Source organism: Ahaetulla prasina, chromosome 11 (assembly GCF_028640845.1).
Source record: "Ahaetulla prasina isolate Xishuangbanna chromosome 11, ASM2864084v1, whole genome shotgun sequence".
NCBI lineage: Eukaryota > Metazoa > Chordata > Lepidosauria > Squamata > Colubridae > Ahaetulla > Ahaetulla prasina.
The window spans coordinates 21,383,906-21,406,262 of record NC_080549.1 but is presented as its reverse complement, the minus strand read 5'-3'; the positions used below and the strand labels follow the sequence as shown (position 1 = coordinate 21,406,262).

Here is a 22,357-nt window from a genome sequence, read left to right as displayed (position 1 = left end):
TTAAGGGTTGACTTAAGCTGAAGATTGCTTAGGGTCTCCTAATGCGTGCTTTCCTTCTTTGTCTCCATGATCCCTTCTCCTCCTCAGTCCAGGAGTGAACATAGAACATAGAAACACAGGCCTGGAAGGGACCTCAGAGCAGGGGTGAAATCCAGCATTCCAATTCTGGAGAACCGGCAGCAGCAATTTTGAGCAGTTCAGAGAACCAGCAAATACTATCTCTGGCTGGCCCCAGAGTGGGGTGGGAATGGTGATTTTGCAATATCCTTCCCCTGGAGTGGGGTGGGAATGGGGATTTTGCAGCATCCTTCCCCTGCCATGCCCACCAAGCCACATCCACCAAGCCACACTCACAGAACCGGTAGTAAAAAAAAATGGATTTCACCACTGCCTCAGAGGTCTTCTAGTTCAACCCCCTGCTCAAGGGAGATGAACTTATAGCATCCCAGTCAAATGGTTGCCCAGTCTATTCTTGAAAACCTCCAGTGGTGGAGCATCCAGAACTCTGGGAGACAAGTGTTCCATTGATTAATTGTTCTCGCTTACTTCTAGGTTGGATTTCTCTTTGACAAGCTTCCACCCATTACTTCTTTTCCTTCCATCTGATGCTTTGGAGAGTAAGTCACTCTCTTCTTCTCTGTGACAGTCTGTCACGTACTGGAAGACAGCTATCATATCATCTCGTAGTTTTTCTCTTTGTTAAACTAGATATAACTAGTTCCCTCAACCGTTCATCATACTATTTCACCTACAGACCAGAGGTGGGTTTCAGCAGGTTCTGACCAGTTCTGGAGAACCGGTAGTGAAAATTTTGAATAGTTCGAAGAACCGGTAGTAAAAATTCTGACTGGCCCCGCCCTCATCTATTCTCTGCCTCCCAAGTCCCAGATGATTGGGAGGAAATGGGGATTTTGCAGTATCCTTCCCCTGGAGTGGGGAGGAAATGGAGATTTTACAGTAACCTTCCGCTGGATTGGGGAGGGAATGGAGTAATAGAGGGAGCTACTCGTGGCTCCCATATAACACCTCTCCTGCGCAGGCTGCACTGGTTGCCGGTGGTCTTCCGGGTGCAATTCAAGGTGTTGGTCACCACCTTTAAAGCGCTCCATGGCACAGGACCGGGTTATTTATGGGACCGCCTGCTGCCACCGAGAGCCTCCCACCGACTTGTGCGCTCGCACAGGGAGGGCCTCCTCAGGGTGCCGTCAGCCAAACAATGTCGGCTGGCGACCCCCAGGGGGAGACCCTTCTCTGTGCAAGCACCTACCCTCTGGAATGAGCTTCCTCTGGGGTTACGATTACTCCCCGACCTCTGGACCTTCCGCCGCGAACTCAAGACCTTTCTGTTTCACCGTGCAGGGCTAGCCTGATACATTACGGTTTTTAAATTGGGGTTTTTATAATTTTTTATTATAGTTTTTAAATGGGGTTTGCCAATTTGAATAAATTTTAAAAATGTTTTTAATTCTATTTAATTCTATTTATAATTGTGTTTTACGTTGGCTGTAAACTGCCCTGAGTCCTTTGGGAGAAGGGCGGCATAAAAATCAAATCAAATAAATAAAAAAATAAATAAATTTTACAGTATCCTTCCCCTGCCACACCCACCAAGCCACACCCACCAAGCCACACCCACAGAACCGGTAGTAAAAAAAATTTGAAACCCACCACTGCTCCAGACCCCTTATCTTTGTTGCTCTCCACTGCATATTTTCTAGGGTCATATTTTCTAGAGACAGCCTTAAGTCACCCTTAAGTGTAGTGGGGTTAAACTTAAATGGTATACATCCCTTATTGATGTTCTCCTTATTTTGCAGAGAGAGCTACAAGATGGTAAAATGGTTCGGCTCGGTCATTCCTTCCCTCAGGAACAAATCAGGGATTGCAGGAACTGGGCCCAAAGCAGGACAGAAACAGCAACAGAGCTATCAAATTCCATTCAGATTTAATTTTCTGCCAACTGAAGAACGGCAGACCCCTGGTTGTAGTAGTGAGGAAGGGCCATATAATGGTGGAGAAGATGAAGATCAATTCAGGAGACATTTTGTTTATTCTTTAAACCTTTTTGCCCCTGCAAAAAAAAGGAGAGGACGTAAAAAGTAAGAAGTACGGAGTGTTCTTTTGCAGGCGTTGAAAAACACAGACGACAAACATTAGGCGAGGCGAGGCTTTGATGTGGTTTCAAAGGCGGCTGTTGGCATGATAAACTCGGTCTGAAGAGGGCATCAGATCAGCGATGATGATGATGATGGTGGACTAATTACTGGGTTCCTTCCACAAGTAGGCAGCTTGTGCCCTCTCAGGTTCAGCAGGGTGCGTATTAAAATCACACTCTTTTCCCCTCCTTTCTTCCTCCCATTCTCCTTTCAGTCTTATAGAAAAATGAAAGTGGACCAAAGGGTGTTATTAATTTATTAAATTTATTGGCCACCCCAATTCAATTGGACTTCAAGCATTTCACCACATATATAATTACAATGATAGTAGCATAACAATAGAAAAAGTCTATAAATTTAGCAAAACTACATCTTGCACAGGGGAATTCAAAATCGATTTCATAGAGTTATAGGGCTAGAAGGGACCTCAGAGTTCTTCTAGTCCAACCCCTGCACAAGGCAGGAGCCTTATACTATCTCAGGCAAATGGTTGTCCAGTCTATTCTTAAAAACCTCCAGTGATGGAGTACCCACAACCCCAGGATGGCTATTCCATTGATTAATTGTTTTCACTGTCAGAAAATTTCGCCTTCTAGGTTGGCTCTTTCTTTGATAAGCTTCCACACTTACCTCTTGTCTCGCCCTCTGGTGCCCTAGAGAAGAAGGTGCACAGAATGCTGTTACCTTCCCACTAAAGTGGTATCTATTAATCTACTCACATTTGCATGTTGTCAAACTGCTAGGTGGGCAGGAACTGGGGTAGGTAACAGGAGCTCACCAGAGGTGGGTTTCAGCAGGTTCTGACCAGTTCTGGAGAACCGGTAGGAGAAATTTCAAGTAGTTCAGAGAACCAGTAAATGCCACCTTTGACTGGCCATCAAAGCTCTGCCTCCCGAGTCCCAACTGATCGGGAGGAAATGGGGATTTTGCAGTAAGCTTCCCCTGTCATGCCCACCAAGCCACACCCACAGAATCGGTAGTAAAAAAAATTGACCATTGGTGCTCACCTTGTTGCATGGTGCTCGAGTCTCAAACCCAGGCTGTCAGCTTCTGAGCTGACATGTTTCTCTGTATCCTGCCTTCATTATTGTTACCGATAACTCAAGGCAGTGAACATATCCAACACACCTTCCTCCTCTGATTTTTCCCACAACAACAACCCCGTGAGCTGGGTTGGGGTAAGAGAGAGTGACTGACCCAAAGTCGCCCAAATGGCTTTCATGGTTAAGGTGGGACTTGAACTCACAGTTTCCCATTTTCTAGATTGGTGCCTCAACCACTAGACCAAATTGGCTTATGCCCACCATTGTATAAGAAATCAATGATGGCCAACAGCTCATGTGTGGTAGCTTTGCTGGGATGGTGGATATTTTCAGAAACCATCCTGAAGAATTCCTGGCCGTGGTACCCTTCTAGTTTCTCTTCCCAATTCTTTCGCTCTGCGTTCTGTTTGATGCTCCCTGCCCCAACTCTTTCTCCAATCACACTTCCCATATTTCATTAATGTTAAACAATTGGTCTGGATGTACAGCTATATTTGACATCTGTAGGCCTCCCATCCTATGAAATTTCCCTGGTCATGTAACAATGATACCCATTGTCATCGGGACACTTGGTACCATGTCCAAGAATTTTATAAGATAAGATATCAACAAATTGCAGCTTCCTGCAATAAACACCAGTGGAACTGCAAAAAAACTGTGCTATTTGGAACATCGTACATCTTAAGAAGGTACTTGGTTGATACCTAGGACGCTGGCAGCAACCCGTATCAACCATTAGCACCAGTCAATGGTATTTGTGATGCATTTTTGAATGTTCAGTTGATTGAGTTTCATGTTTAATGAATAAAGTATCTAATAATACCACCAGGGAATAGTAGAACAGAAGACAAAGAATTGGAGAAGATTACAAATAATTAAGTTCTGAAAACTGAAGTTGAAAGATTGTGGCATAAACTGGCCATGTGGTCCTTTGATTATTGTCACACTGGGTGCCATACCCAAAAAATCTTGGAAGGCATTTAAAAAAATCTCTATATTGAGAAAATTTCCATCTGTCAGTAGCAAGAGGCCACAATGCTTGGATCTGCATTTAAACTATGCAAATACATTGCAATTTCCTAGGTTTGGGGTAAGAATTAAATGCAGGCAATGTGATGACCAACCCCAGCTAAAGAACTGCACATTGTTGTGTATATAATAACAAAAATACAATATAAAGACTTGCAAATAGAAATAAAATGGCTATGGCAAAAGAAAGCCAATATAATGCCAATAGTATTGGCTCCTTGGGTGCAATTCCAAAACATCTGGAGCACCATTTCAACACCATCATCACTGATAAAATCACCGTCGGTTGATTGCAAATAACAGCTTTAGTTGGAACAGTTCACATTTTGTGATGATGCCATCAAGCAACATCTGCCTATTCCAGGTTGCTGGGTAGGACTTGACATGTGGATCAAAATGCCAAATCCAGTCTAAACATCTGGCTGACTGTGCAACCAACCATAGTAATACCATAATAATAAATGCAATGAGATCATTGCCAACTTAAAGCAAGACTTAAAAACCTTCTGTTCCCAATAAAAGAGAATATTTGTAGCACTGAGATGTTATCTAGTTTCAGTAATGGAGTGTTTGCAAGAAAACAATTAAGCTCAGAGAGCACCAAGGACCCCACAGTCCTCCTTCTCCTCTTCCTCCTCCTCCATACCTCATTCCCTTTTAGTACTGATGATGTTACCTAGTTTGTGTAATGAAATGTCTGCAAAAAACTACCAAGCTCAGAGGCACCAAGGACCCCTCAACCTACTATTTCCTTGTTATTTTCAAGAGTGCCAAGGAGATTTTTGTGCATTTTGCGAGCCAACTGCTCTAATAAGTGCCAGAGATCTGTAACCCAGAAGATAGAAACTTTTCTAGGCATGATCTTACACACTGCATGCCTGAAATGTAAACGATGAACTGTTTGTAGCTACACAGATTGCCTCATAAATTTAGAAGGACATTGCTGTGTCATCTGATTCATTTCATGTTACTGGAAAAAAAGAGAGATTTTGCTGCTATAACATGCTGTACTTTAAAGGTCACACAGAACAGGACTCTGATAAATCAGGTTTGACAACCACACTGTGAGTCGATGATAATAAAATAAGATGTAAACAGCACAGCAGATCTGTAGGAGTAAACAGAACTTCTAGATTATTTTAGATAGATAGACTGAGGAACACTATTTAAAAACCAAAGGTGCCTTCAAAAGTTATTGTTTGATCTTGCTGTGAGTCAGCAGAGCCTTCAGGAGACTCTTGAACCTTCTGTTCAGATGAAGAGACCCAACCACAGATGAAATGCTACCGGTTCGGACCAGTTCTGCTGAACCGGTAGCGGCGGCACGTGATTCAGAGAACAAGTAGCAGTGGCAGCGTGAAGCTCCGCTCATCCGCTCAGACGTCATTACTTCCTGGTTTTAATCAGGAAGTAACCTGTTTTTGACCCACTGCGCATGCACAGAGGGTCCAATCATCCATGTGATGTGTGGAGCGTACACTTGCGAACCAATAGGGAAAGTAAGCGGATTTCACCCCTGGACCCAACCCACTAGTAAAAGCTAAATGTTTCTGGTACTTTATCACCCACCCCGTTAGGGCAACCTAGCCATAGTTATAGAATGTTGCAGGATCATGGACATCTTAAGCCATCATATGCCAGGCATATCATGTGCAACTGTGCTTTCCTAATGTAGGTGAAGGGTTATTTATCTTGGATGAATAATACCCAACATCAGAGGGCTTGCTGATACAATAGACAGCTTTCATGATTGACAGATCTGTAGAAAGAGCAGCTTTCCACCAGTCTCTCATTCTTGAGTATATCTCCCTTAAAGAAGGTGTCTTGGTTCTTTTCCAGTTAAAGTGGACACTGGAAATCTTAATTTAAGGTTGTGTATCTGATTTGACCTTTGGATTTAATTTCTCAGTAGAAATAGCTGAAATATGCCAAGTGAAACTCTATAGACTGAGAACATTCTCTTCAAAAGATTTTTTTAAAATTCAGATTTGTCTTGTTTTATTTATTTATTTTATAAGGCAGCAAACTCCTTCCTTATTCTCCCCAAAATAACAACCCTGTGAGATAGACTGGGGCTGAGAGAGAGGCACTGGCCCAAAATTACTCAGCCAGCCTTCATTCCTAAGGCAGAACTAGAACTCACAGTCTCCTGGTTTCTAGCATGGTGCCTTAACGACTAGACCAGTGTTGATGAACCTTTTAGGCACAGAGTGCCCAAACTGGAAGGTGAACACTCCAGAATGCCGAAGACCCGATGTCCAGCTGGCCGGTGTGCATATGTGCGCCTCAGAAACCCGATGACCAGCTGGCTGAGCTGGGGTGATGGCACGCATGCCCACAGAGGAGCTCTGCGTGCCAATTCTGGCATGCATGCCATAGGTTCACCGTCATGGGACTAGACCAGGGGTCTGCAAACTTGGCTCTTTTAAGACTTGTGGATTTCAACTCCCAGCAAAGCTGGCTGAGGAACTCTGGGAGTTGAAGTCCACAAGTCTTAAAAGAGCCAAGTTTGCAGACCCCTGGACTAGACCAAACTGGCTCTCTTTAATAAAAAAGCCAAAAGGATGAGCAAGAAACTAACCCTGGACTTGTATAGGAAAGTAAAACCATTCTTTATTAATAAGGTGTTTTGGATTTTGTGTCTTTGCTCAGAATCAAGAGATAAAATTCAATTGTTTGCATCCTGGGAACAAATAGAAACTTTAAGTGGAACCTACAGAGACCATAAAAGGAGAAAAGCATCTCAGAATATATTCTGTTCCGCAGAAGGAGAGTCCCCAATATCTCCCTTTGAAGCTCCTCTCATTGTATCTCATGGTAAATATGATCCCAGAGCAGAAATCCTCTGACTATGGAGTTGAAATGGCAGATTTTATCAGGGAAAAGTGATCTCTTAGATAGCCAAAACCCAAGTCATTAGGGATTTCAGCATCTTGAATTGCATTTGGAAATAAACTGGTCACCAATGGAGCTTCTCTACAATGTAGTGCCAAGGTTAATTGATAAGCACCAGGCAGTGGCCAATGAGAGCAAGAGACCAAGATGTCCCCTTCTAAATCTCTGCCAGTTCAGTTTTAATGTGGTGTCAAGACATTTCGCTGCAGACTAGCACAGACCGAGTGAGGAATAACCCTGGTGCGTATATTTTGATTACATCCTACTTTGCAAACACAAGACTGATCTAGTTTATTTAAAAAAGTAATAATAATCATGGCCATCTTCTAAATTGCATAGGAAATCCTGAGGGGAGGGGGGTGGGAAAGGATTCCAAATTGGCATTTGAGACCCTCTGCCCTTGCAAAAGATTGGCTAAACTCCCAGGCTAATAAAAAAAAGAAGAAGCTGCATTTTAAATGTAATCCTTAAAAAGTTACATCTGTTTTGTAAATGCCACCTAAACGTATTTGGAAAACCAGTCAGCATCCAGCACGCATCTACTCAGATGTAAATGCCATTAAATTCTTTGGGGTTTCTTCGAGGTTAAAGGGTTGAAACATAAGCTTGTGGCTGATTTGGCAAAAAGGGGGTGGGTGGGAAATGCAATCTTCGCTAACGTTATGGACCGATCTAAAGTGCTGCGAGTAGATCATTTTGCTCTGATCTCACACCACCAGCGAGCTGAAAGCTTTCAGCTTAGTGCGTGTGTAATATCTGTGGACTTGAAAGCTCCCTAGGCAATTTCTAATTTTCATTTAAGACTTCCTTTTCCTTGTTGAAAGCTGAATGATTTCCTTCTGTGGTTTTATCAATGAACCAGGACTGATAAGATTGCTTCCTTCCTCTGCTCTGTGCGCTTGGACTTTTGCCATCCGTGATGAAAAGTAATATATTTGCCTTCCTGTCTTGAGCTACAGCTAGCTGGAGTGGGAGGCAATGTAAGTGCCTTCATTCAGAAAAAAAAAGGCAGCCATTCAAACAAACAAAAATAGACTTTTATCCAAACAAATTAAAAAATTCTTTCTTGCATTTCTAAGCAATCTTTGATGGTGTAGGTAGGAGAAGACATAGACAGCTGTCTGGTTCCCATTTCTGTCTCTTTTTTTAGCACAGGAGGTCATCAGTTGGGATAAGAGGTTGTGGCCTACTCTATGAAAAAGATGTAGACCAATCTTCCATTTTGCAGTGGGGTAAAACTCCCCAGGAGTCCTACAACAGAAGTAGGGAAGTAGGATCAAAGAAAGAAGAGCAAGTAAGAGCATTAAGGACCTAGAGACAAAAACATATGAAGAACGGTCCAGGAATTGGGTATTGTCCCCAATTCGGGTCTGAGCCTGATGCCAAAGCCAATGATGGATGCCAGACACGAGGCGCAAGTTTTCTGATTGCTTTTTATTGCAGTACTCCAAGGAAAAGGGCTCCTGGCCCAAATGCCAAGAACCAAGAACTAAGGATTAAGAAAGCTTGATACGTTTTCATTAAAATAGAAGGCGGGACAAGGTGAGATAATAAGAAATATCATCTAATGAACAGTTTAGTAATAACTCTACAATTTGCTCTATTGGTCTCTAGCTGTCCCTATTCCTAAGCCTTGGCTAATGAATGCCCCAGGAGTTATCTAATACACATTTTATTGGCTGCATACAATCATTATTTCTAATTGTTAGCTGAGATCTGCAAGTTGTTAGATTTCCTGACAGGAACAGGATTTGATAGAGCATTGCCAATTTTGACCACTTGTTGTCTGTTGGACAGAAATGCAGATATCCATTTGTGGAGGGGTCCTGAAATGCCATAGGATTTTAGTTTTAGGAGAAGTTTATCGTGTACTACTGAGTCAAAAGCTTTGCAGAAATCCTGTTCCTGTCAAGAGTGGCGTTCCTCAAGGCAGCGTCCTTGGACCAACACTCTTCATACTATACATTAATGATCTTTGTGACCATATCGCAAGTAATTGTGTTCTCTTTGCTGACAATGTCAAACTATTTAATACCACAGACAATGCATCTATCATCCAAAAAGACCTTGATCATCTAACCACTTGGTCTAAAACTTGGGAACTCCAGATCTCAACCAGCAAATGCTCAGTCTTACATATTGGAAAAAAGAACCCAAACACTAAGTACATACTTGATGGACATTACCTTACAGATGACCCCCACCCCATTAAAGACCTTGGAGTTTTCATGTCAAATGATCTAAGTGTCAAAGCCCACTGTAACTACATAGCAAAAAAGGCCCTAAGAGTTGTAAACCTAATCCTGCGTAGCTTCTTTTCCAAAAACACTACACTACTAACCAGAGCATATAAAACATTTGCTAGACCAATTCTAGAATACAGCTCACCTGTTTGGAACCCTCACCACATCTCTGACATCAATACAATTGAGCGAGTCCAGAAATATTTTACAAGAAGAGTTCTCCATTCCTCTGAAAACAACAAAATACCTTATCCCACCAGACTTGAAATCCTAGGCCTAGAAAACTTGGAACTCCGTCGCCTTCGACAAGACCTAAGTTTAACTCATAGAATCATCTACTGTAATGTCCTTCCTGTTAAAGACTACTTCAGCTTTAATTGTAACAATACAAGAGCAACCAACAGATTTAAACTTAATGTTAACCGCTTTAATCTAGATTGCAGAAAATATGACTTCTGTAACAGAATCATCAATGCTTGGAATACTTTACCTGACTCTGTGGTCTCTACTCATAATCCTAAAAGCTTCAACCAAAAACTTTCTACTATTGACCTCACCCCATTCCTAAGAGGACCATAAGGGTCGTGCATAAGCGCACAAACGTGCCTACCGTTCCTGTCCTATTGTTTTTCTTTTCTTTTCTTTTCTTCTTCCTATATATATATTGGTGCTTACACCTCCTAATATTTACTCATATATATGTTTATATACTATATAATCCTTTTTATATGATGTTGTGACAAAAATAAATAAATAAATAAATAAATAAAGTCATAACACAGACTAGTCCCAGCTAGAAGGAAACAATAACCTATCCAAACTCCTGCACTTATTAAGCTGACAGAAATCTAAATTATCAGGGTGTTAAAGCGATTAGGCTTCAATTGTGCTTGTTTTTCAACTGTTCTTTGTTCCCGATGGAGTCTAAGAGCTGAATTTTAAAACCAGAGTTTAAATAATATAATGGTTTTCTATTGCAAATCACTCTGTAACTTAATCATTTAAACAGAAGAAAAATGCCTGTCTAGTCACTCTATTGCTCAACTTCAGTAACTTCATCATCGTGTTAGCTGAGGAGTTCTAGGAATTGAAGTCCACATGTTTTGAAGTTGCTAAGGTTGAGAAATACTTCTTTAAATAATGCTGCTATGGTAGTTCAATAATGTAAAAAATGATCAAAATATCCTCCTGGTTTTGGAAAGCTATTTGATTTTTTCCAGTTGATCCCAGAAAGTATCTAAAAGAAGACTTTGTTAGATCAATATATGAAGATGTCTTACAGTGGGCCAGATCATTAGCTCAGGAGTAATGTCTGCTCTATCAGTAACTTGCCAATGTCCTTGATAGACAGTTATTTCTACAACTTGTACTTTCTGGTCCTCTTTAGCTGGAGACAGCTGGAGGAAGGACATCTGATGATTCTGAAGCTAAATTAAGCTGAAGTCTCACTTAATCAAATATTCTTTGTCTCACAGTTGCTTCGTTCTGTTTTTAAAACATCTGAATTTGTGGTCATCATTCTTGCCCATCACATCCTTTGGTGGCAATATATTCTATGGTTTAATGGGACATTGGGGAAAATGTGTGCTTTAACTGTCTTTAGTCTCCATCCTTTAACATCAGTAGATAAACCTACATTTTAGTTATGTGAGAAAGTGAAAAAATTCTCAATGCTCTGTCTGTCCATCCATCATCTGTCATGTCATGTGGCTGGCATGACTCAACACCAAAGGCGCACAGAACGCTGTTCCCTTCCCACCAAAGGTGGTCCCTATTTTTCTACTTGCATTTTTTACGTGCTTTCGAACTGCTAGGTTGGCAGAAACTGGGACAAGTAACAGGATCTCAACCCACTACGCAGCACTAGGGATTCGAACCGTTGAACTGCCAACCTTTTGATTGACGAGCTCGGTGTCTTAGCCAAATATATAGAAAAATATTTTAAAGATAAAGTCGTGAGCAAATTGCATCCCTTGTTATACTTCTGAGCTATGACCCATTCTTCAGAGTTTAGTTAACATCAGTACCTGTAAAGGATTATTTTGGCACTTGTAACATGTAGAAACAACACTGGACAGAAAATTGCCCCCCACTATGTTGAAGTTTGCCTTGCATCTTGGAAAAACCATCTGGATTTGACCAGGCCTGTGCAGATGATACCACTCTAATGGCAGAAAGCGAAGAGGAACTAAAGAGCCTCTTGATGCGGGTGAAGGAGGAGAGTGCAAAAGTTGGCTTGGAACTCAACATTAAGAAAACTAAAATCATGGCATCTGGCCCTCTCAATTCCTGGCAGATAGATGGGGAAGAAATGGAGGTAGTGACAGATTTTATTTTCCTGGGCTCCAAGATCACCTGTCGTGTCCCACTCCTCCGCTGACGGCCGGGTCAGGGAAATCCGAATCAGGCTTGCCTCTGCAGCTCTGCCCAAAGTCCTAGCAAAGTCCTCAGAGCAGGCAGGAGACCAGAAAGTGACTTCAGCAAGATAAGTTCGACTTTGCCTGACTCAGAGACTGCCAGAAAGCAGATCCTTTATATAGGCCATGGGGTGTGGCTCCATGACTCAGCACTCATTAAGGCCTGCCCCTCCCTTCCTTCTGTTGCCTCCGCCTATCCAGTCTTCTGATGCGAGGGTCACTCCAATCAGCAGCTGTTGGAAATAAACTTTCCTCAGGCTCACATGCTGTGGAGGAGGGGTCTAGCTGCTCCGTTTGCCTGGGCATGGAGCCAGGGCTGGGGCCGGGGGGTGCTCCCTCCTCTGCAGCCTGCTTGGGCATGGAGCCAGGGCTGGGACCGGGAGGTGCCCCCTCCTCTTCAGCTTGTCTGGGCATGGAGCCAGGACTGGGGCCGGGAGGCATACATTCCTCCGTGTTCGGGAGCAGATAAGAAGGCCCCGGCTGCTGTGAGAGCGGGCAAGACACAACATCACCACAGATGGGGACTGCAGCCAAGAAATTAAAAGACACTTGCTCCTGGGGAGGAAAGCTATGGCAAATCTAGACAACATACTAAAAAGCAGAGACATCACCCTGCCAACAAAAGTGCGTATAATCAAATTAACCAGTGCAACCATTCGGAAAATGGAATGCAGGAGATACAAATAAAAGTGGATAAATATGAAGAACTGATCGTGAAGAAACAAGGTGATGTAAATAAGTTTTCTTTAAATAGTTTGGATGAACTGCCTGAATTTGTGCTACAGGAGATTGTCCCTCAAATGGAAAAGACTCACAAGCTTAATGTTTCCCAAGAGTTCTCTTTTTGGACTGATGGAATATACGGCAGTAATTTTTGGATTCTTGGACATAAGGAATTACTAGGAAATATTGTGATTGACTTTTTAAAAGGAGTAACGAAGGAAAGACAGAGATTAATGCACCAAAAAAAATGGCAAGAGACAAAAGTATTATTCTTGAAACAAGGTTTTTTTAAAATATTAATAGACAAAAATATTAGTGTTCCGGAAAGACAATTTGTGAGGAATCTGGAAGAAATGGGTTGATTATATGTTTTATATCTATCATAAAAGACTAGATATTTGGATCTATACTGGATTTTGATGAGGAAGGACTAAAGTTGAATAGATATTGTAATTTTCTGTATTGAAATTTTATAAGGTGTTGCACTAAATTTTAAATAGAATATTTTCAAAAGATCTTATGTAAGAAAGACATGGGGGGAAAAATTATATGGTTATAGAAGTTATAAGGGACATATTTTTTGAATTGGATTGGATTTTTATGCTTTAGTTGGTTTTAAATACTTTAGGATTAATTTGTTCTATTGATTTATATATTTTACTATTGTTAATTCTTAATTTTTATTTTTATTTTTTTGAAGGATTTTGGTTATGTTAGGAGGAAGTCAGAGCTAGAGAAGGAAAATTGGTATAATAGTTTTGGGAGAAAATTTTCTTAGCATATGTTTGTCTTATTTTTAACTATACCTTGTGCTTGTTCCGGGAAGCCAGGGGAGGGGAGGTATTAGTGAAGGGAGGGGGGTTGGGGGGAAAGGGGGAAAAAAATTTTTTTCTGTAAAACTTTTTGAATAAAAAAAAAAGTGCGTATAATCAAGGCTCTGGTTTTCTCAGTTGCAATGTATGGACCATAAGAAGGTTGGACCATAAGAAAGGCTGAGCGCCAAAGAATTGAGGCCTTTGAACTCTGGTGCTGGAGAAGACGCCTGCGAGTCCCTTGGACTGCAAGGCGAACAAACAAGTCAGTCCTAGAGGAGATCAACCCTGACTGCTGTTTAGAAGGCCAGATCCTGAAGACGAAACTCAAATACTTTGGCCACCTAATGAGAAGGAAGGACTCCCTGGAGAAGAGCCGAATGCTGGGAAGGATGGAGGGCAAAAGAAGAAGAAGGGGACAGCAGAGGATGAGGTAGCTGGATGGAGTCACTGAAGCAGTAGGCATAAGTTTAAATGGACTCCAGAGGATGGTAGAGGACAGGAAGGCCTGGAGGAACGTTGTCCATGGGGTCGCGATGGGTTGGACACGACTTCGCAACTAACAACAAAAGTGCAGTATGGACAATACTGAACCAAATTTGCACTGGCCATGGTAGATATGCAAATGCCGTCTATATATGGGGCAAAGCACCATCACCAAATTGTGATTGTAGGGTCGAAAAACAAACAATCCAACACATAGTGGCAGAGTGTCAAAACAGATCCTTTAATGGAGATTGTGCTGGTTTCCTGGCCATGACAAGTGAAGTAATCTTCCTAAAGACTTTATGTTCTATGTTTTGTAATTTATTCCATGTTCATGTTCTGAAATATGATGTGAGTTGCCATACGGTAAGTAAATTATTGACATCACTCATTCCCACAAAGAAATCTGTGCGCATTGTATGGATCACACCTCAAATGAGAGGTGTGATAGCAGAGGTGGTATTCAGCAGATTCTGACCAGTTCTGGGGAACCGGTAGCAGAAATTTTGAGTAGTTCGGAGAACCAGTAAATCCCACCTCTGACTGGCCCCGTCCCCATCTATTCTCTGCCTCCCGAGTCCCAGCTGATTGAGAGGAAATGGGGAGTTTGTAGTAACCTTCCCCTGCCACGCCCACCAAGCCATGCCCACCAAGCTACACCACGCCCACCAAGCCACACCCAGAGAACTGGTAGTAAAAAAATTTGAATCCCACCATTGTAGGTGCTGGAGATCTATCCTGGGGAGAATCTATTGTGGCTCCCTGTCCTTAGTTGTGCCCCTGGAGACTTGACCTTACAATTATTGTTCCAACTTCCTCCAGTTTCCATTTATCCATTTCTTCCACTGTATTTTAGAGTCCTTTAAAGTATTAACTTGCTTGACAGAATAATTTGATGCCAGTTGTCTCTATAGGATCAAAAAAATGAAAATGTCACTGTGACACAGAAAAGAATGACTAAGCATTACTAATGAGAACGATAAGAAAGGAGAAAAGGCCTGACTAATCTTCCAGCTTCTGCTTGATTATTCATACCTATACATGTTTTTGTTAGAATTTAGAACAAGAGATGTGGGAATCTGTCATTTTTTTAAATGTTTCCCTCCCAGCAAGTTCATGGCATGAATTTTTCTACCTGATGGAAAGAGAGGGAGAGAGATTAGTTAGAACTGTTATGGCAATCAAGAGTTGTTGTGGCTATAGGGAACAGGTCAGAAGATGTGAGAGCTGCAGCTTGGGAGAGGTGAGTCCATCATACCTAGAACATGGTCTTCAACCTTGGTAACTTTAAGCCTGGAGGACTTCAACTCCCAGAATTCCCCAGCCAGCTTTGCTTTGCTGGCTGGGGAATTCTGGGAATTGAAGTCTGCCAGGCTTAAAGTTGCCCAGGTTGGAGACCCCTGATCTAGAAGATACCAAGCTGGACAAGGCTACCCAGGAAGGATCTCCCTTCTTTTCATCAAAAATATGTGGATAGAAAGACTTGCCGTAGAACCAATCTTAAGCTACATACAAAAACAGCAGCTAAAGTGGTTTGCTCACCTGGAGATGATGTATTGGAATTCCATTTCATATACAAAAAAAGGAGAAGGTCAAAGAATATGAGGGCAGACCCAGAAGAAGATGGAGAGACAACAACAGACACACCACAAAGCATCAAATAACAATGGCTGAGGCTGTCAGAAGAGCAAGAACCAGAACTTTTTGTCCCTTGACACCTGAAGTGGCGGAGGAGGAGGAGGAGGAGAAGAAGGAGAAGGAGAAGAAGAAGAAAAAGAAGAAGAAGAAGAAGAAGAAGAAGAAGAAGAAGAAGAAGAAGAAGAAGAAGAAGAAGAAGAAGAAGAAGAAGAAGAATTGTACAAGAAGTTATCAGTTCCTCTGATAGTATTAACCATGTAGTTACGTGCAGATTTCCCTATCTAGTATCCAGGCTAACTTGATTAATCTTGATAATGTGGAAACAAAAGGAAGCCTACCATCATGAGGACAATGGTTCATATTTATTGGGAAGGAAGGTACCGAATTACACAGTGACTTTAGTGTACTTAAAAACACATTTCATACATAATCTTTAGTTTCCTCCCCTAGTTCCGCTCTGTTGCCTCTTAATGGCTGGAAGTAGGCAACTAAAAACCAAGAGTGATATTTCTAGTAGAGTCACCCAAGGTGTGAAGGTCATCTTCAGCTACCCAACTTAAAACAAGCATGGACTTATAAAGGGGAGCAGCCATATAGGAAGAAGCTGCAAACGGATGATCAATAAAGGAGAATATTTGTAGCTCAGGATTGAAAGGTGGGGTCCTTTGTGTTCTCTGAGCTTGGCTGTTTTCTTGGAGATGTTTCATTACTTAAACTAGTTAACATCATCATTGCCAGAAAACAATGAGCCCAGAGAGCATCCAGGAACCCTCAGTGGATGATGACTTTAGTGACAACTGTGATGGAATCCTTTCATACTACACAGGAGAATGCAACGGTAATTTCGGTAATTCTATTTTACCAATACAATTGCGTAGTTTGGGAAGATAAAGTAATTAAAATATATTAATAGAAGAAAATATATGTACATGTAGTCCTCGACTTATGTCCACAACTGAGACTAAAATTTCTGTGGCTAAGCAAGGTATTTGTTAAGTGAGTTTTGCCCCATTTTACAACATTATTTGCCACAGCTGTTAAGTGAATCACTGCAGTTGTTAAGTTAGTAAGCCAGCGGTTAAATGACTCTGGCTTACCCATTAACTTGTCAGAAGGTTGCAAAAAATGGCCATGTGATCCCAGGACACTGCAATCATCATAAATGGGAGCCAGTTGCCAAAAGTCCGAATTTTGATCATGTGACCATGGGGCTGTAAGTGTGAAAAAATGGTCATAACTCACTGTTTTCAGTGCTGTCCTAACTTTGAACAGTCACTAAATGAACTGTTGTATATGCCTATAGTTCAAGGTTGAACTGTAGAGCCCTTGGTGCTCTCTCAACTAAGCAAGCAAGAACTCAGCACACTTAAGCAACATTACTCATAATAATAACAATGATCACTGGGGTTAAACCTCAGTTGATCCCAATATTTGCACTCAAGGACAGAAAAGTATCAATTAAATTTTGCGAATAGTCCTTTAACATATGCTGATCCAATTCTACAGAGGAATTATTGAGTCTGTCATTTGCACCTCTATAACTGTCTGGTTCGGTTCTGCAACTCAACAAGAAAGACACAGACTTCAGAGGATAATTAGAACTGCAGAAAAAATAATTGCTACCAACTTGCCTTCCATTGAGGACCTGTATACTGCACGAATCAAGAAGAGGGCCGTGAAAATATTTGCAGATCCCTCGCATCCTGGACATAAACTGTTTCAACTCCTACCCTCAAAACGACGCTATAGAGCACTGCACACCAGAACAACTAGACACAAGAACAGTTTTTTCCCGAAGGCCATCACTCTGCTAAATAAATAATTCCCTCAACACTGTCAGACTATTTACTGAATCTGCACTACTATTAATCGTTTCATAGTTCCCATCGCCAATCTCTTTCCACTTATGACTGTATGACTATAACTTGTTGCTGGCAATCCTTATGATTTATATTGATATATTGATCATCAATTGTGTTGCAAATGTTGTACCTTGATGAACGTATCTTTTCTTTCATGAACACTGAGAGCAGATGCACCAAGACAAATTCCTTGTGTGTCCAATCACACTTGGCCAATAAAAAATTCTATTCTATTCTATTCTATTCTATTCTATTCTATTCTATTCTATTCTATTCTATTCTATTCTATTTATGCTTCAGCCACTGATGCAGAAGAAGAAGAGTTGGTAAGTTTTATTGTCAGGTTCAACCTGGAATTGACAGCGGACACTAGTAAGATGTTTCATTTGTAGTTGGTGACTGGAATACCAAAGTTGGAAAAAAATAAGGATTCAATGACCTACAAAACAGAAATGAAACTGGAGAAAGATTTATCCATTTCTGCCAGTGCAATGATTTCTTCATTGCTTATGCATTCTTCAAATAACCAAAAAATGCCTGTATACACGAAGGTCACCAGATGAAGCACACGGAAATCAGATTGTTCACATTTTGGGGGGCAAAAAGGTGGAAGACCTCAATTATCTTAGCAAATGCATGGCCAAAGGCTAGCTGTGGAGATATTACAAATTGCACATCGCCTGGAATTTCCAAGCCAAGTTAAAGTGGAAGAACAAAGCCAACCGGTTTCCACGATATAATCTTGAGTGATATCCGCCATTTTCAAGGAGAGCTGCAGGAATTCCTTCCGAGTCTTGAACTTCCTTGACGGGGAGGCAGAGGAAACACAGATGCCGTACAAACAGTTAGTCACTTACAAGTATAATAAAGCCCGGAATAACAACTACTGTGTTTCCCCCAAAATAAGACCCTGTCTTATACTTCTTTGAACCCTGAAATAAGCGCTTGGCCTTATTGCCATGCACTCAAAAGCCCGATTGGGCTTATTATCAGGGGACGTCTTATTTTGGGGGAAACAGGGTATAAGAGACTATACCCTGTTTAGTCTAGAGCAACTAATAGATTTAAACTTAATGTCAACCGCTTTAATCTAGATTGCAGAAAATATGACTTCTGTAACAGAATCATCAGTGCTTGGAATACTTTACCTGGCTCTGTGGTCTCTTCCCATAATCCTAAAAGTTTTATCCAAAAACTTTCTACTATTGACCTCACCCCATTCCTAAGAGGACCATAAGGGGCGTGCATAAGCGCACAAACGTGCCTACCGTTCCTGTCCTATTGTTTTTTCTTTTCTTCTTCCTATATATATGCTTATACCTCCTTATATTTACTCATATATGTGTTTATATACTATATAATCTTTTTGTATGATACCTACATATATTGTTGTGACAAAATAAATAAATAAATAAATAAGTTGTGCCAGTTGTTAAGCAGCTCATCATGTCACCACACCTGATCGTAAGTCATTTTTTGTGACTATCATTAAATGAACATGGTTGTTAAGTCAGTGCAGCAGTCTTTAAGTGAACCCATTGTCCACAATGGTGTTTTTTTCTCCCCAAACTGGAAGTGAGGTGTGGTGGCGCAGTGGTTAGAATGCAGAGTACTTCTGCCCCGGCAGGCTGCCTGCAGGTTAGTAAAATGAGGACCCAGATTGTTGGGGGCAATATGCTAACTCTGTAAAATGCTTAGAGAGAGCTGTAAAGTGGTATATAAGTCTAAGTGCTATTGCTATTGTTATTGCTAGAAACAGCAGTTTCCAGCATAAAGGTCATAAACCAAGGTCACATGACTGGATGCTCCAAAAGGCTGTAAATGGGAGTCAGTTGCCAAGCACCCAAATCACATTACCAGAATGGGGACAGGCAGTTGTCAGAACGTTGAATCTGGGTCATAAGTACTTTTTTGAGGGTCTGTCATAACTTAAACAGTCTGTGGTCTTCTCAGGTGTCTTTTTCAACCACCAAAGTTGAGCGGTTTTAAGTTGAGGACAACCTATTATGTGTCCATACTTACCAAGTTCAGAATTGTACAGGAAATGATGATGTTCCACCATGGAAGAGAAAGTTGAACTTTGGAGAAGCAACACAGAAAGAGTTTTAATGCTTTCAGACTGGTTTTGGAGAAGATTCCACAGAGACCCAGAACAAATAAATCCAGTGTTGTTACTGAAGGCACCAATAACCAGGATCAAGCTAAGCAATTTTGGAAAAATTACGGGAAGACTCAGCTCCCTCGTGATGTCCATTCCACTGGGAAAGTTAGAAGAAAAAAGAGGAAGAGGCCAACCAGAGCAAAGTGAACAGATTTGATCACTGCAGCAAAAACATAGCTGGGAGATTCAGAGTCAGGTTGCTGACAGATCATCCTGAATAGGGTCTATCTATAGAGTTACCAGGAATCAACACTGACTTACTCAATCAATCAGTCATGACAATTGAGATGTACATTTTGTAAATAATGCCTTTTTTTTTTTTGACTGTCTGAGTTGTTACCATGGCATTCTGTTGAACTGCATTTTACTGATTTCTTGGAACCGTGTCAAGAATATAATTATCATTTATTCCCCCCTCTCTTTTCTTCCTCTTCTACTAATTTCTTCTTTCTGAGTGGGCTGAGTTCCTACTTACTACCATAAGTATACTGCTACCCATTTGGCTGCCATTTCACTGTCCACTGTTTGGACTTTCGGACTGTCACACAGGTCCAAACCATCTACATGTGAGAGCCAGTTTGGTCTAGTGGTTAAGTCATCCGGCTCGAAAGCAGGAGACCATGAGTTTAAATCCTGCCTTAGGCATGAAAGCTAGCGGGTGACTTTGGACCAATCACCAGGAGATGGTGAGTTCTAGTCCCATTTTAGGCATGAATATCGCTGGATAACTTTGAGCCACAGTCTCAGCCCAACTCACCTCGCAGGGTTGTTGTTAGAGGAAAATAGGAGGAGGAAGGTGTGCTGGATATGTTCACTGTCTTGAATTATTTGTAAAAATAATAAAGGTGGGATATAAATAATTAAATAAATTTAAAAACGTGAACAGTATAGTGTATTGCTCCATTTTTTCACTTTGGCTTTGTTTGCACATTTAGAGAAGACATGAGAATGGGGAAATCAATAAGAAACAATGGGAATTAAACCTCTGTAAACTGGCCTTTAAACGCGAGCTCAAGACTTTCTTATTCCACTGTGCGGGGCTAGCTTGAGAAAATTTTAAGTGGGGTTTTAGGATTGTTTTACTTTAGTTTTAATTTTAATTGGCCATTTCATAATCAGATTTTTAATATGCTTTTTAATTTGTCTACGTGCTTGTTGTTTTTACTTGGCTGTGCATCGCCCTGAGTCCTTCGGGAGAAGGGTGGTATAAAAATCTAATAAATAAATAAATACAGTAGAACAATGAAAATGGTACCACATGGAGGTGTATAAATTTATCTTCACTTTGAGAACAGCAAGGCAGATGACTATAAAAAACACATGGAAAATTTGCTTAGGTCCTATAAAGTGATATGTTTGGTGCAAACATGTAACTGAAAATTCACTTCTTACACTCACATTTAGACTATCTCCCTTTGAACTGTGGGGCAGTGAGCATGGGAAGAAATTCCATCAGGATATCGCAGGCATGGAGAAATGATACCAAGGGAAATGGAGTCCATCCATGCTTTCCGATTTCTGCTGGAATCTCCCCAGGGATGATCCCACTGCAGTTCACAAGAGAAAAGCCAAAAAAGACAGTTTAGATTCCGAATAAAGATGGAACCTGATGTTTAATCTGATGTTAGAGCTTGTCAGTTTTTCATGCAAAAAGCATGAAAATGTTACATGAAAAACCAATAAATAAATGGAAAATCATGTTATTGGTATCAATAAAAAGATAAATGTATAATGATTGGTGTGGCACCATTCTCATTGCTATCTCACATTTTGCAGAAATGTTATGGAGTATCATAATACTCGTAATTTTGAATTATTCTAATGCAACTTTGACCTGAATATCTTGGAAACTGGAGCCAATTAATACTCAGAACTTACTTTTCCTTTATTAGTGTCCCAATTCTGGTAAAATTAATTCATTTCCAAGGCTTTCTCCTTGTAGACCAGTGTTAATTGTTCTCACTGTTAGGAAATTTCATCTTAGTTGTAGGTTGGATTTCTCTTTGATAAGTTTCCATCCATAGCTTCTTGTCCTGCCCTCGGTTGCTTTGGAGAATAGGTTGCCCCTTTCTTCTTTGTGACAACCCCTCAAGACAGCAGTCTTGTCTGTGTATCCTCCAAGAGAGTGGTTCATTGTACACTACGTTTACTTTAGCAAACAGGTCTCAGTGACTCAGCAACATTAGGAGTTCCCCCCCCCACCCAGCTGCATCATGATGAATATGCAAATATTTTTAGCTAATCATGAAATGCACACACAGCTCTGTAAAGCATCAGCCCCTGGGACAGGCAGTTCCTTATTAATGTGTACAGTTCTCCTTGGGAAGTGGTCAGTCTATCTTTATGGAACAAAAAGGTGCAAAAATAATGACTATGCATGTACAGAATAATCTGATTAAGTGAGAGTCTACAAAGTGGGGATATAAGAATTGGGGGCTTTTTCTCTGACTCAAGTATCTGGTCCAAAATAATTTGTTTCTTCTGGGTCAGACATGGCTACCTTCAAGTTCATAAAGATACTGCTTTATGATTTGATATGTCAGCTCTCATTTTATTGTAGAATAAAAATGGATAACAGAAACAGGAAATTAAAGGCACTAGATTAAAGTGATCAGAGCTTAGAGTTTAAAAGACCAGGAGATCAAATATGGCTCTGCTTCAAATCAAGCAAGTGATCCTCCAAGGAAAATGTTTTTCACATTGAGCTACCCAACTGGGAAGATTCTCTAGACTCACTTCAGGTATGGTTAGGGCTACCCCATCTGGGTAATAAAAAGTTAATCACTATTCAATGGCATTGACGACTTGAAGTTTTCTCTTCCTCTTCCCTGCCAGCTAGTGGTTATCCAGACTTTTGCAGACTAAGTACAGTAGCTCTAATTTTGAAGAGAC

At 41.0% G+C, this 22,357-nt stretch overlaps 1 long non-coding RNA gene across 1 annotated transcript; it reads right to left on the bottom strand.

The window, feature by feature from the left end:
* Window positions 1–1,992: 1,992 nt before the first annotated feature.
* On the bottom strand, window positions 1,993–21,564 carry LOC131183849 (uncharacterized). Its single transcript, XR_009151855.1, has 3 exons — window positions 21,344–21,564; window positions 20,864–21,012; window positions 1,993–2,071 (listed from the first exon to the last, which is right to left on the bottom strand). It is a non-coding gene; the product is annotated as an uncharacterized LOC131183849 (long non-coding RNA).
* Window positions 21,565–22,357: the final 793 nt, after the last annotated feature.